This window comes from Toxotes jaculatrix, chromosome 15 (genome assembly GCF_017976425.1).
Source record: "Toxotes jaculatrix isolate fToxJac2 chromosome 15, fToxJac2.pri, whole genome shotgun sequence".
Taxonomy (NCBI): Eukaryota; Metazoa; Chordata; class Actinopteri; family Toxotidae; genus Toxotes; species Toxotes jaculatrix.
The window spans coordinates 16,804,029-16,817,576 of record NC_054408.1 but is presented as its reverse complement, the minus strand read 5'-3'; positions in this window follow the sequence as shown (position 1 = coordinate 16,817,576).

Below are 13,548 nucleotides of genomic sequence, written 5' to 3'. Positions count from 1 at the left end.
CTCATCTGGAAGAGACCCATCTCTGCCTTCCACCCAGCCTGGGTCAAACACACCCATCCATCACAGCCCCTCCCTTGTTTTCTCCCAGGGCAGCCAGCAGTATTTTGCTGCCATTTTTCTCCCCCCACTCGTGGCCGTCAGTCAGGGACGGCTTTGCAGTAATATAACTGACACTGGCTGGCGTTCAGGGAGTAATGAATAGCCTGGCTGGGTCTATCAAGAGGAGCAACAGACACTCTTTCATGCTTCTCTCTTTCTCTTCTGCTTTCCCTCTATTTCTCTCTCTCTAGCTTTTCCTCAACAGTCACCACATTTGAAACTAACATGGAGAGAGTTGGATGCATTGCAAATGTAGATGTTGCGTTGTTAAATTAAAATGACAGTTGGTCATATAAGAGCAAGTATTTGTTAAAACTTTGATTTGAGCAAGTCTCAGCCATCCCTTGAGACTGATCAGCGTAGTTGTAGAAACACTGAAATGAGGAGGAAAAATGAATTAGTCGTTCTCCCCTTTCCTCCTCCCTTTGCTCCTCCACTCCACTGCTCTCGACCTCCAACCCAATCAGTGAAAGGTGACTTTGGGGGTGGTGGGGTGGAGTGTTTATGTCACTGACCCCCAACAGCGTGATTGAAGCCTCTCAGTGGGGCCTCTTCAGAGGCCAAGGAAGACAGAGTCGTAGATTTATGCCTGAATAAACAACAATTTCACTGTGAATACACTGTAATTTTGATCTTGACTCATCTGATCTCAATAAACAAGAGCAATTGATTGATTATAAAAAGCTTGGTATAGATAAAACAAAATATAGAATATTAAAATACATCACACAGTTATACTGACCGAGGATAACAGCAGAAATACATGACCTCAAAATGTTTTTCTCTCATTCTTCATTATACATCTGTGGCTTACCTTTCCTTTATTCTTGAACAACACTATTACTCATTCTAAGGAGAGTCTGTATTCTGTGTAATTATTGCACCAGTAGTATTTATTCATTTTCAACTGCCTCCATTGCAACATTGGTATTTGCATTTGTTTGAATGAGTCTTTCAGATACGATTGTTACTTTTACTCAGCGTTTATTCCGGTCCACTCCTTATTTTGTTCATTGCGTCCTGCATTTGTTTTCTTCCTGACATTTTACCTCTGCAGACTGGCAGTACCATTAATAGGTTTGACATTTTAACATATAGCTTTGACATTTTAATGTATTAATGCAGGAACTGAACCTCTCAGATTGTTCTTTTCACTCCAGACCCTGAGAGAATGGGGTTTCTAATAAATGACCAAAGCTCATTCTCCTGAAAGATGACAGAATATGTCATTATGTTCTGAACTGCTTTTAATAGTGTTGGCTCTTTACATAATAGGTTAATAGTTAATAAAGTCTGTGTGTCATAATCTCAAGAGGAGGTAATCAGTCAGACATTGTATGTCATTAATCAAACACGGATGCTGTAAATAAGAGTTTGATTGTCTTTACATGCCTTTTATGAGGATTCTTAAATGAATCAGGTTTGCTTTATTTTTATTATGTGAATTTTTAAAATTGTGGCTGTTTGATTTTGAAAGATAGCTTTGATACTGAATATTTATCTTTGCTGGAAGGAAAAATCTAAGTTAAGCAGTGAAAGGGCAGCACTTGAGCCTCTCTCGTCACAACTGCTAAGGTGCTAAATGCCAACATCAGCATGATAACATGCTCGCAATGCCAGTCTTGACATGTTGATGGAATGATAGTTGTTGAGTCAACAACCACAAATTTCAACCTGGAGTAAACTGTGTTTAGACTACATTTGAGCTACTGCTTGCTTTGTAAAGGTGAGGAAAATAGGCCCAAAGTGACATTTCTGTCTGACAGATTTAACTACATTTTGTAATTGTGACAGGAGCAGTTGAGGCCCCATCCTGATGGTCGTCTATTATTGATGATGTCAGAGCCGTATCCTGTAACCTGGGCCTCTGATCTGATGAATCCAGACTGCAAAGATGACCTTTGATCTCAGCAATGATCTGACTCTCAGGGTTTTCCTGACTTTTTAAGGCAGACGCCACTCAGTTCACCAAAAAAAGTCGGAGACAATAGACCCGGGTCAAATGCTTTTTGTGTGCAGTAAATGTATGCCTTGTTTCAGTCTGCCACTGTGTGAGTGGAGGGACACAGGTGAGGGATGGAGTGATTAGGAAGAAAGAACAGTAAGTGTAGCAGTTTTCTCTTCCATGCCCATAGGCTGTCAGTGTGTTGTATATAAATAGTTTGGTGGCTCAGCAGGAGAACAGCACTTCATCAAAGACCATGGGCACAACCTGCATCCGTCTGCACTTAACACTAGTGCTCAACTTTGATTACTCCAGTCTTCCTCTCCTCCTCCTCCTCTTCACCCTCCTCCTCCTCGTCCCCACTCAGTTCCCCCTTTTGCCCTTCTCTTCTACATGCCGAAGGCACATTTTGCACATCCTGTACAGATGTTGTAGATCCACGGATTTGCTTCCTCCAACAGCAGAGTTGAAAACAAGTTGTGTTGTCACCTTTTTTTTTGTTTCTTCCTAGATATCTCCCAAGATAACATATATGGTGAGCCCAAGGACTTTCTTAACTATCTGTATCTGGAATTTTCTTCTGTTGAATCACTTTTTTTTTCAAAGGTGGCAAAATATGCTGCACTTATGTGCTGAGTAAAATGTCTAATGAAGTTGGACAGCACTGCATCTACATAGAACTCTGGTGGGAAAGGCAAACAATAAATAAGCATAAACTGTTGTAAAGGTTACAGCTTTGTGGCCTAACATTCAGACTGAATGTCATTTTCATTCACTTTAGTCATTCTGACTGACACAGTGTTCATGCAAGTTAATTTCCCAATCAGTGGCCAGTAGGGTACACACACATATCAACTAAAAATTAGGCCATGTAGCCTAATCTTGAAGCACACTGTACAATTGCCATTACATTCTCTTGACTGACAACCTAACAGACAACTTCATGTTAGTTAGTTAGAAGTACAAGATGAGCCATTTTGTGTTCACACTCACTTTTGAAGTTTATACTTGACAATAAGATGTGGGTACATTTTTGAAACTCTAATAACTGGACTTTTGATTTGTGATTATTTTGTTACCATACACACACCGTGAATTACATTTTTTCCCCATGTTTGAACGGTAGCATGAATTTCAAGTACAACTGAAGATGCGGTCAGTTATTCAGAGGTCTTCAACCTTTTTTTTTCATTATTAGTGGGTTACCATGGAAGCTAATGTACACATTCAGTCAGCCTAGTGAGGCAGCCCTGAAATGACATCCCTGTTTAATGCAAAACCCTTTCAAAAGCCCAACGCATACATGAAGATGCAAAACACATACACACATACATACACACACAGCAGCCCAGTGTAATGCATGCAGCAGCCCAGTGTTGATTTCATTAGCTTCAGTGGAGATGCAACACAGTAGCTGATGGCTTGGAGGAGTGATGAGGTATCTGGATTCACCAATGACAGCCGTTTGTTAAGTGCGACTGCAATACCGCCTCCTCCCTTACTCTGTCTCTCTCTCTTGTGCTTCTTTTCTCTCCATCTTTTTCTCTCTCTTGCGTCTTGTCATTCATCATCAGTTCGGTGTAGCTGTGGTCTGTAACCACTGGCCTGTTGCTGTATGTGTGGGAACATGTGCACGGATGTGTGTTTGGCAGCAGACTCTTAACCTTCATTGAATGTATTTCCTCTGCGTTGCCTCAGTTTCAATCAGAGCTAATGGAAGTGCTGGCCAATATTCAGCTCATGCACCCGGTGTGTGAAGTAATAAAGTCTGTTTAGACAAGCTCAGCATTCACAGTAAATTGTAAACTTATCAAAAAATGCTACTCAGCAATGAGTGGTTTCAGTATCATAGTGTCATTTTGGGAAATATAAATTAACTAATTAAATAGTAGCTTAAGGTATTGTTACAAGCAATGTTGACTGTTCCAAACCGATCAGTGTGAATAAAATATATGTTGGTGGAGAATGAAAAAAATGTCAGCACTGTCTTGAAAGAGCTGCTGAGTGTGTGCAAAACATGTGTCTTGTATTGTGTCCATTGCTGGGCAGTGACACATTCCTGAGTAATGTGTTACGGTAATTTTATTACTTTTTTTAGTGATGAGTACTCTGTTACTTAAGTAATGCACTGTTACTAGTACACTTTTCAGGTTAACTTGTTTGCTGTCCAATCAGGAATTATAGCCAAGGCTTGACAGAAATGTTGTCTCTGTGTGTTCAGGAACACACCTCATGTTGTATTCAGGAATCACCTGGTTTTGATCAGAGATTAAATGTGTGTGAACCCCACAGCTTCACACATGGATTGCAGTGTTCATTCTGTGGGGTTAAATTATCTGTTGATAGTCTGTTTTTCATTTTAAGAGGTCAAAAATCAAAATGTCTGGGAACCACTCATGCAGTGTACAAATTCGCATTTCTGTTTTCAGCCTATTCTCTCTCAGTTTTATCCTGCCATGATACATTACATACTTTTTTTATATTATATCACGTTGTTTCTAACTTAGTACTGAATAACTGAATGTACATTTAACAGTTTTACTGCATAAATTCACATATATATTTTTGCTGACGTTATAAATTCCATTTATCCAACTCCAAAGTGTATAGCTCTGCAAAAATAATAGCTTCTCATTTTCTTCATGAGAACAGCAAAGGCCTGGTTCACCATTAGTGTGCAGACTTATCATTTAGTATTACTCCCTTATGACACCTAACAGGATGTGCTTAAGCGTAACATGTCTTTGCTATCATGATGAGAGCCTCTGCACCTCTCTTCTGCTGTATTTAGCAATAGCTACAGAACCACTCTCTATTTTTTCAGCAATTAAGCAGCATCAGTCACTGTCAGAGAACTGGCCCTGAGTGGTAAGCACTCCATTAGTGGAATTACAGCAGCTTCAGAGTACTGCAGAGAATGAGATGGGGAAACAAGGGAAGTTATTAATGAATTCCAAACAGTGATTCATCAGTCATGCAATAAACACTCGCTGTGTGCACTGAAGCAGATTCAAAAAAATTACCCAACCATAAAACACTTTTTAAACATATAGTCCTCAATAAAGTGCAAATAATTGTTAGCATTTTCAGGTGGATGCAGGCAAAAAAAAAAGCAATTACGTAGGAGCTGGAAGAATAATAACATGGAAGAATAATAACATATCTAACACTGAACAATAGCATGGTGCCTTTCTCAATTAGGAATAGATGTGAAGTGTGAGTTTATAAGTGGTTTTGGCAGTTGGTGTAGAAAAAAATAATCTGTGTCCTACACATTCAGACCATGTCCACACTAGTGTTGTTTAATTTTAATATACATCTTTTCCCTCTTCAATCCACATTAAGCTTTACACCTACCAAACTTCGTGTTCCGTGACCACAATCTCCCCCTGTATTTAATCAAGTACTTTTTGTTTCCAAACTTAATCAAACCTTAACCCCAGATGTAGCTTTGACACATTGGTTGTTTTGGAAGACACTGACAAGTGACCTAAGTTGCAGTTTTGGTATAAGGAAAGTACCTGGCTCACTTATTTTGTGTGGATTGGTAAAATGGAGCATGTTGGGCTGTTCTAAAGATCCCTGTTGATATTCTTGTTTTGATTACACAGTGACTGGTGATGGCTGGAGAGCAACAAAGAAAATCCCTTAAGTGCAGCAACCAGGTTAGTGAGGTCAAAAGGTGGAGTGACTGGTAAGTGATAAGTGGCTCAGCTCACCCAAAGGCCCTGGAGAAGCATTCCTATTGAACCCCACAGACATACATCTCTAATCAAACACTGGACAAATGGACCTGAAAGCTGCGATGGCCTTTTCCAATCACACTCTGTAACTTCTTTCATTACTCATCCTGAAGCTTCCTTTAAAACGTAATATGTACCCCTCTGTTTTTTTTGGTGCCATATGAGCATCATACACACATTTCCAGGGGAATTTTTGTATTCTTCTATCAGTGCATCTCCCCTGTGTGTGCTGATCAAGATGAACTGCTGTGCGCAGCCCAAATTCAATCCAGCCAGACCCAGACATCAATAATATATTAGTGGAGCAGTTAGCAGCCTAAAGATATCAGTATTGATCTCCTGCTTAGATTCAGCTTGTTTGGACTCAGAGACAAATAGCCTCTCTGCCTCTCTCGAGGAACCCATTTAATTTTACAGAAATACTTACTCTATGATGTTACTGCATCTCTGCTGCTGATGTCATTCACATCTTCTGGTGAACGTAAACGTGACATTAACAAAGACTGGAAATGAGAGGAAATGAGACTTGTATCTCCATTCATGCCATTATGCTGTATCCATTCATTATTATTTCTATCACAAGGACTGAATTGACAGGCCAAAGTGAAGCCTTGGGGGTGTTCATGTTTAGACTTGTTTACAGGTGTCAAAACGCCATGATTCGAATTTTCCATCAGATTGATGGAAAGCACTTTTTTCCAGATCTGTGAGTATGGCTTCCTTCCTATTTTGAGAAGTAGTCAATCAATGCCTTCTCTCTCTCTTTCGCGGCTGTTTTCTTTTATACTTGCTCTTTGTCAAACCAATCAATGCAAGGGGAACATTTAAATGGACTGAAAGGGTGGAGAACCTGCAAGCCCTGCCTGATCAAGGTTGCATGCTAATAATGACATTTATTACACATTCTGTGTGTTCATCCTGCCTCTTTTTCAGAGCAAGCAATTTTTAAATTTTGTGCATTTTCTCATTGTGCAACAAACAATATGACAGTCAATGTCTGAAAAACTTTGTACTGTAGTTATAATGGGTTGTAGACATTTATTTGTCTAAAATCTGTTGATGAATGACAGAAAGATGATGTGCCTACATTTATAGAACAACAAAAGCATTCATTTGTACAAGTCTGTATAGTCTGTACTATTCTATTCTATTCTGTGCTATTCACTGCAAAGAAAGCCAAACTGTTATATGCATAAAACCAACTGACCAGCCAACCAAGATACTACAAAATCAAAAACCAACCAACCAACCAATATACTACAAAATCAATACTACAAAATCAATACTACAAAATCAAAAACCACAAAACCTAGTTGCATGCTAACTGAATAGTTGAATAATTTCACTCAAAACCGCAAATATGAACCTCATGGTAGCACGAGAGGAAAAAGACCAACAGACCTACATTTCACTCTTTAAACTTATGCTGTTAGCATGGTTTAAACGTTTTCACTGAATTAGCTGCCAAAGAGAAAGATTCTGTTCTTTTTGGTTACTATCTGAACCTTTGTGTAAGGACGCTATCAGGCCAATATAGTAACTAGTAAAGCAATATAATCTTTTTTTCAATAAGTAATGTGTGAGAAATATTGTAAATCACTTTTAAACAAAACTTGCTCAGTCTTGTTTCTACATTGACTTTTTAATATACATTAAAATGAAATGAAGCATCATGAGCACTATGTTTGATTAAGTTTCAATCTCCAAAATAAGCTTAAACAGCTTAAATATTTAAAAAAAAGTGTACAGACATTTGTTATCCATCACATATAATGCAAACGTATCCTTCTCAGAAAGTCGTCATGCAAATTGACTGCTGCTGCATCAGCTTCCTCTTTGGGTCAGCTTTTCTATATGGAGCAGACAGTCCTTTTAAAATGAACTGTCTCTGTCACTCAGAAATGCGGCCTCTCAGTGTGTGTGTGTGTGTGTGAGTGTGTGTGCGTGGGTGTGTGTGTGTGTGTTGCTTTTCTCGCTTCATTGCAGTCTTCAGGCTTTATCCATTTAGCTCTCCACTCTCACTGCCCCAAATCAAAACCTGCCTCTATAGTAACAGAAATGATGCACTTTACTTAAGAACTTGAACACACAGAAATACGCAGACAGTGAAGGGCTGCAGTGTTCTGCAGCTGAAATCACACAACACTTCTACATTTGCAATGTAAATAATGAACTGAACATAATAAGTACTCAAGGCAGTCTAATACCCATTCTAACATCCTAGCATAAAACTAGTATGATCAGAAGTCTACGATTGGAATAAAGGAAGAAAAAGAACCTTAAACAACGAAATTTCCATTTTATTGATCTCAGTTTAAGGGCCATTCCTGTGCATTTATAAAGGGGTCCTGATCCATAACAGGGGCAATAAATTGGTAAGTGGATTACCTCATGTTAGATTTAATTATCTTTCCCCATTCAGAACAGGTAATCTGATTATCCTCTGCTGCTTCCTGTGGAGAGAGACATGAATCGGAACTGCAGCAGGAGTACTGAAGGTACAAAACAGCTGTTTGTGAAATGTATGACTGTGTCCACACATTCTCTTTGTCTTTATCTTGCTCAGTTCACTTGGCGTTTCTGTCAATTACACCACAGAACAATACGCGAGTAAACCAACATTCAAAATCTACAATATAATTCTACATTAATTACTGCTGCATATTTAATTTTCTTTATGGCAACAATCAAACGATTAGTGCAGACGAGGTTGCACACTGACTTTCTTTCTCCATAAAACTGAGGAACTCATGTACCGGGAAGATATTTGGAGCAATTACATTATGGGAGACATCACTTAAAGAACACATAAATATTCCCCTGTTGATTGCACTTTCTAAGACTGTGACAGCACTAAATCAATAGGCCTTTTGTAACTAATGGAAAAATATCTTAATAAAATGGAAGCCTTGCTGAACCATTAAATGTGCACATTCAGATGAAACACAGAAACACAGAAACACAGAAACAAAGCCACCTGAGCAAAATCATGGCCATAAATTCAACCTGATGTTCCTCCTAAATCAGTTTGGTATCTTAGTATCACTGGTTATTACTTTTGACAAGACAGTGCACAAAGCTGCAAAGGTGTGATAGCGAATTTTGAACCTCTCTTTCACTGCAACTGGAAACAAAATGTAGCACCAAAGTTGCATTATTTCAGAACTTATACACTGTAAAAGTAAATTTAACTTCTGAATGTATCTGAAAGATGTTGCAGAGGGTAAAAGGGGAACTCTATGCATATTGTCTGTATGTTGTCTTATTTGGACGAAGTCTGAAAAAATAAGCTGTGGAATGGGGTTCTTCTTTAACAGAAAACCTACGTTCACTTCTTGGAGTTTCTGCTTGTTGATAAAAGAGGCTGACAAAAATCAAAGATTGCTAAATGTCTTACATTTTTTAGTTTCAGCTCATCGAGGTGGAAAAAGATCTGATTCTTTATTTGGATGATGCGATGCCAAGTATCTGCATTAAAACAAAAGTTGTTATACTGAACAAATCCCTCCACCTGGCTCCATACTCCACATGTACGAACGCTGTCTCATAATGGGTGAGGTGACTAACAGGAGAGATTCCTCCCTTAGAGAAGCGATTATATACTGTATGTAACCTTCCAGCCTTCTGGCTGCATCACAGCATAAGATGACATTAATGTAGCAGTACAAAAACATCACAGTACTCAGTGCTCTACATCTCCACAGCCTCAAGCTACACTCAAAACAGAAAAAAAGGAAAAAAATGCGAGTATTTTTGTCTCAAAAAAACATGCTTTTAAGTTGAAGCTTTTTCAAGTATGTAATCACCCTCTATCCATCTATCTATCTATCTATCTATCTATCTATCTATCTATCTATCTATCTATGGAAACAGAATGTTCTGCCTCTGCTGTGTACTATAATTAGTTTTTGTTTTGTGCCACTGGACTCACTTTCTCCTGTTAATTAATCAATTATTAATTGATTAGTTAATAAGTAATGTATCTATTCAATTAGTGATTACTTATGGGACCATGGGAATCACACGGGCCCAACATATTGTATTCTGTTGTGCTCGGGTTGTAGTCATCCTGTTGCTGTGTTGCCGCACACACATACAATGGTCACACACACACACACACACACACACACACACACACACACAGAGAGAGAGGACGGCCAATATCCAGAATCACATGCAACCAATTCTCTTGATTCATGAGAGATGTAAAACTGGAAAAATAATCAAATAAATAACCAAGACTATAGTGGCCAACACACACACACACACACACACATACATACACAGAGCAGCTGCTCATCCATCTCTGTCTGCCTTGGGTTGCCTCCTCAGCAGCTGTGTGTGTGTGTTTGCCTGTGTGTTTGTGTGACGATGGGGGATACTGGCAGGCTAAACCCCGCTCCTTTCATATGTCATCTTTAAATGACAGTGTCGTAAAGCATTACGGAGAGCAGAGCGGAGGAGAGAGGCCCTGCCAGGGCTTTGTTAGCCAGATAAATGTTTCTGCCCTGTTAGCCTGTTAGCCTGCAGCTGGTATCACTTCTAATCAGAAACACATCCTGCCTGCTGCAACAGGTGCCCTCCTGCAACTGGGGCACTATGTTATTATTCAGTTGGAGTTATTCATTCCGGATACTGAATAATGGGCTTTATTTAATTTTTTTTTTTTTTTTTACAATGCTATGAGAGCGGTGAGAATGAATCAAAGAAGTAAATTTACATTCCTTTAAAAAATGGCACAATCAGGCATTTTTTAATAAACCAGTCATATTATAATTTCAAATGGGATAAATGATTCATTTGGCTATTCATCAATCCAAACAGAGTGGAGCTTCAACAAAGAATCATTTCATCTGTGCCAAGTGAATGTGCTATTAATTAAATGAGATTTGACAACTTCAGTTTGAGATTAAAAAAAAAATGTCTTTGATTTTTTCTGTATTAATGTATGAGCAACACTTCACCTGCCAGCTTTCATCTTTTTATCTCAGTCTTGGATGTTTTTAGTTTTTGTTTTGTTTCAAGCAGAACAGGCATATTTACTCGTTCGGTACCTGCTGCTGGAGGAAGCCAGATGTGAAGCAGCAGTGAAGCAGAAAGAGGACCTGATTTGAAAGTAGAAGCACACACAGTACTTGCACACATACAGTACACACACAAACACACATGTGCAGCCTTGTTTGTGGCACTCTACTGTATGTCTCTAATGTGGCTTCAAGGCTGTAGCTCCTTCCCCCTATCAACATTCATCCTGGGTCTCGGCATTAACTAAATCACTCCAAAGGATCCCTCCACCACTCCCCACCTCCAAACTGTGGTGTAATATAATTTGTGCATGGAAGGTTGTGTGGGTTCAGCTGATTATGTTAGCACTGCTGTGACGAGAGTCAGCTCCTGTCAGCTCTTCAACGAGGAGGAAAAACGAGCAGTAGACAGCTCAGGAATAGAGGCACAAATTGGCGAGAAAAAGGGGAAACGGTTTGATTACCATTAATTCTGCATTTTAATGAACATAACATATAAATAATAAGATAAATCTATAAGTCTATAATGTCCCAGGGGGAAATTTGCTTTCACTTTAGACTTTAAGATTTAGTAACTAGCTGTCACAATAGAGCAGCTCAGTTTATTTCTAGCCTACAACACCATGTCCAAAAAGCTGATTTATTGTGAAATGGTAATGTCAAAGGTGCTAAAAAAAAGCTTTTGTTGAGCTTTATGTTGGGAATATTTGACAGGCATTCTTCTTTACAGGCAACACTTTGCTTAACATTTCACACAATCTGATACATTATCTATTGCCTCTCCTCTCCCTCGGGCCTATTAAGGCCTAATTGGAGCCGAGCTACTTACCAGTGATGGGATCAATGGGAGAACCGACAGTGGACACACACCATTTTCATTACTTACCGCAGTTCAATACATGGGCAGCCGCTGCAGCATTCAGTCCGTGCAGCAGTAATAAGAACAGCTGCACAGTCTGTCAGAGGAGAGAGACACTTCAGTGAAACAGCAGATAAATTATATTCCATGAAGTGAATGAGTGACGGTAATGTTCTAGAAGAAAACGAAAAATGGTTGAATAAGTAAAAATGACAGAGCATTGTGGTGCTTTTAAGATCCTTGATAATATATGGTAAGTGCAGAGGCATGAAAGTGGTAGCACATTTGAAAAATAAAGATCAAAGACACACACACACACACACACACACACACACAAACAGCAGCAGCTCCCATGAGATGTGTTTGTGTGATGGTCTTTCCTTGCAGCGTTACAGGGATAGGTAATCAATAGGTGCAGTGTATCAGTCAAATGTGTAAAGCAAAACTGTCAATCACATCAAATCATGAAATATGCTGCTGGAGTCCTCTGCCAAATCTCAGTCTTATTGCAGCTGAAACAAAGAAGCAAACTTTTTACCTTTTTTTGTGGCAGTGAAAGAGAAAAAGTCCAATTTGCAAACAGATTAGAGAGAACAATTGATTTGGCTTCACAAATGAAAACACCTGCAGTTTGTCGGGGAAAAAAAAGTGCTTGATTGCTTAACTGGAATGATGATAGATGGAGGTGATATAAATATAACAAGGAAATAGAAAAATTATTTGAGGTGAAAATTAGAGTGAGCCTTGGAAAACTGTCCATCACACCTTTACTTTCACTTCCAAATACTTTGATATACATATAATTGTTAAAATTCTATCAACCTGAACCTATGCTACATGCCCTGATGTGCTTATTCTCGTGATGGATCATGCCACCAGCAATTAAGACAGTAAGTAAATAGCACTGACAAAGATTTGAATGAAGGACAAAGCTATCAAAAATAAAAGTTTGGCTTAAAAAAAAAAAAAAGGTCAGAAGCTTTAGGATGTGTCACATACTCACCATTACTAACACTCTTAAATCTAAAGAAAGAATTAGTGGAAAACTTTTAAGTAACAAACAAACAGCGGGTCAGCTGATAAATTTGTCTTCTTAATAGGTTTCTATGTAAAGAGGCTGTACAGAGCTTATACAGAGACAGGAAACCAAAACCAGTGCTCACAGACAGTTTCTGGCAGCCCACGCTACATTCAGAGAACTGATTTGCAGTCCCTCCAACTCTCAACTGAGGAGGCATGGTTAGTGAATGTTATAAATGACACTATATTAGTAAGACTGGAGTTAATTAAATTACAGCCATGTGATATTTTCCATGGCTCATTATTCAACCTGATACTGTACCTGTCCAGAGGTATTGTGCAGAGTACATCCAGATGACAAGCCACAGGCAAAATTTTATTACGCTCTCAGAAGCAAACCTCTTCCTTTATAATAGGCATTATCAACCATGACGAAGATGCAGAGTGTAACAAAGATATTTTGGCTCAGATACAGCACTTTCCAATTTCACAAATCAGAAAACAAGTGAGGATAAAGTATGTTTGTTACCCTCTTAATACTGGCAGGTTGGATCCTAAGGGATAGTATTCAACTGTCAGGAAGAGCTGTCTCACCTCTCTCTTTTGCAGTGTGTGTGTGTGTTTGTTTGTTTCTGTATTGCGGATAACTGTCTAATATGAACCCCACTGGAGACTGAAAGCAGACTGCTAATGACACAAATCTCAGCTCCCATGACACACAAAGGAATTAAGAAAAGCTGAAACTACGCTTTCCCAGCACAACAGTAATCATTGAAATGGCAGAAAGTCATATCCGGCAAAATCTGGCATAAATATTACTATCTTCATTCAAAGTCTGACTTTGGCATTGTCTTTCAC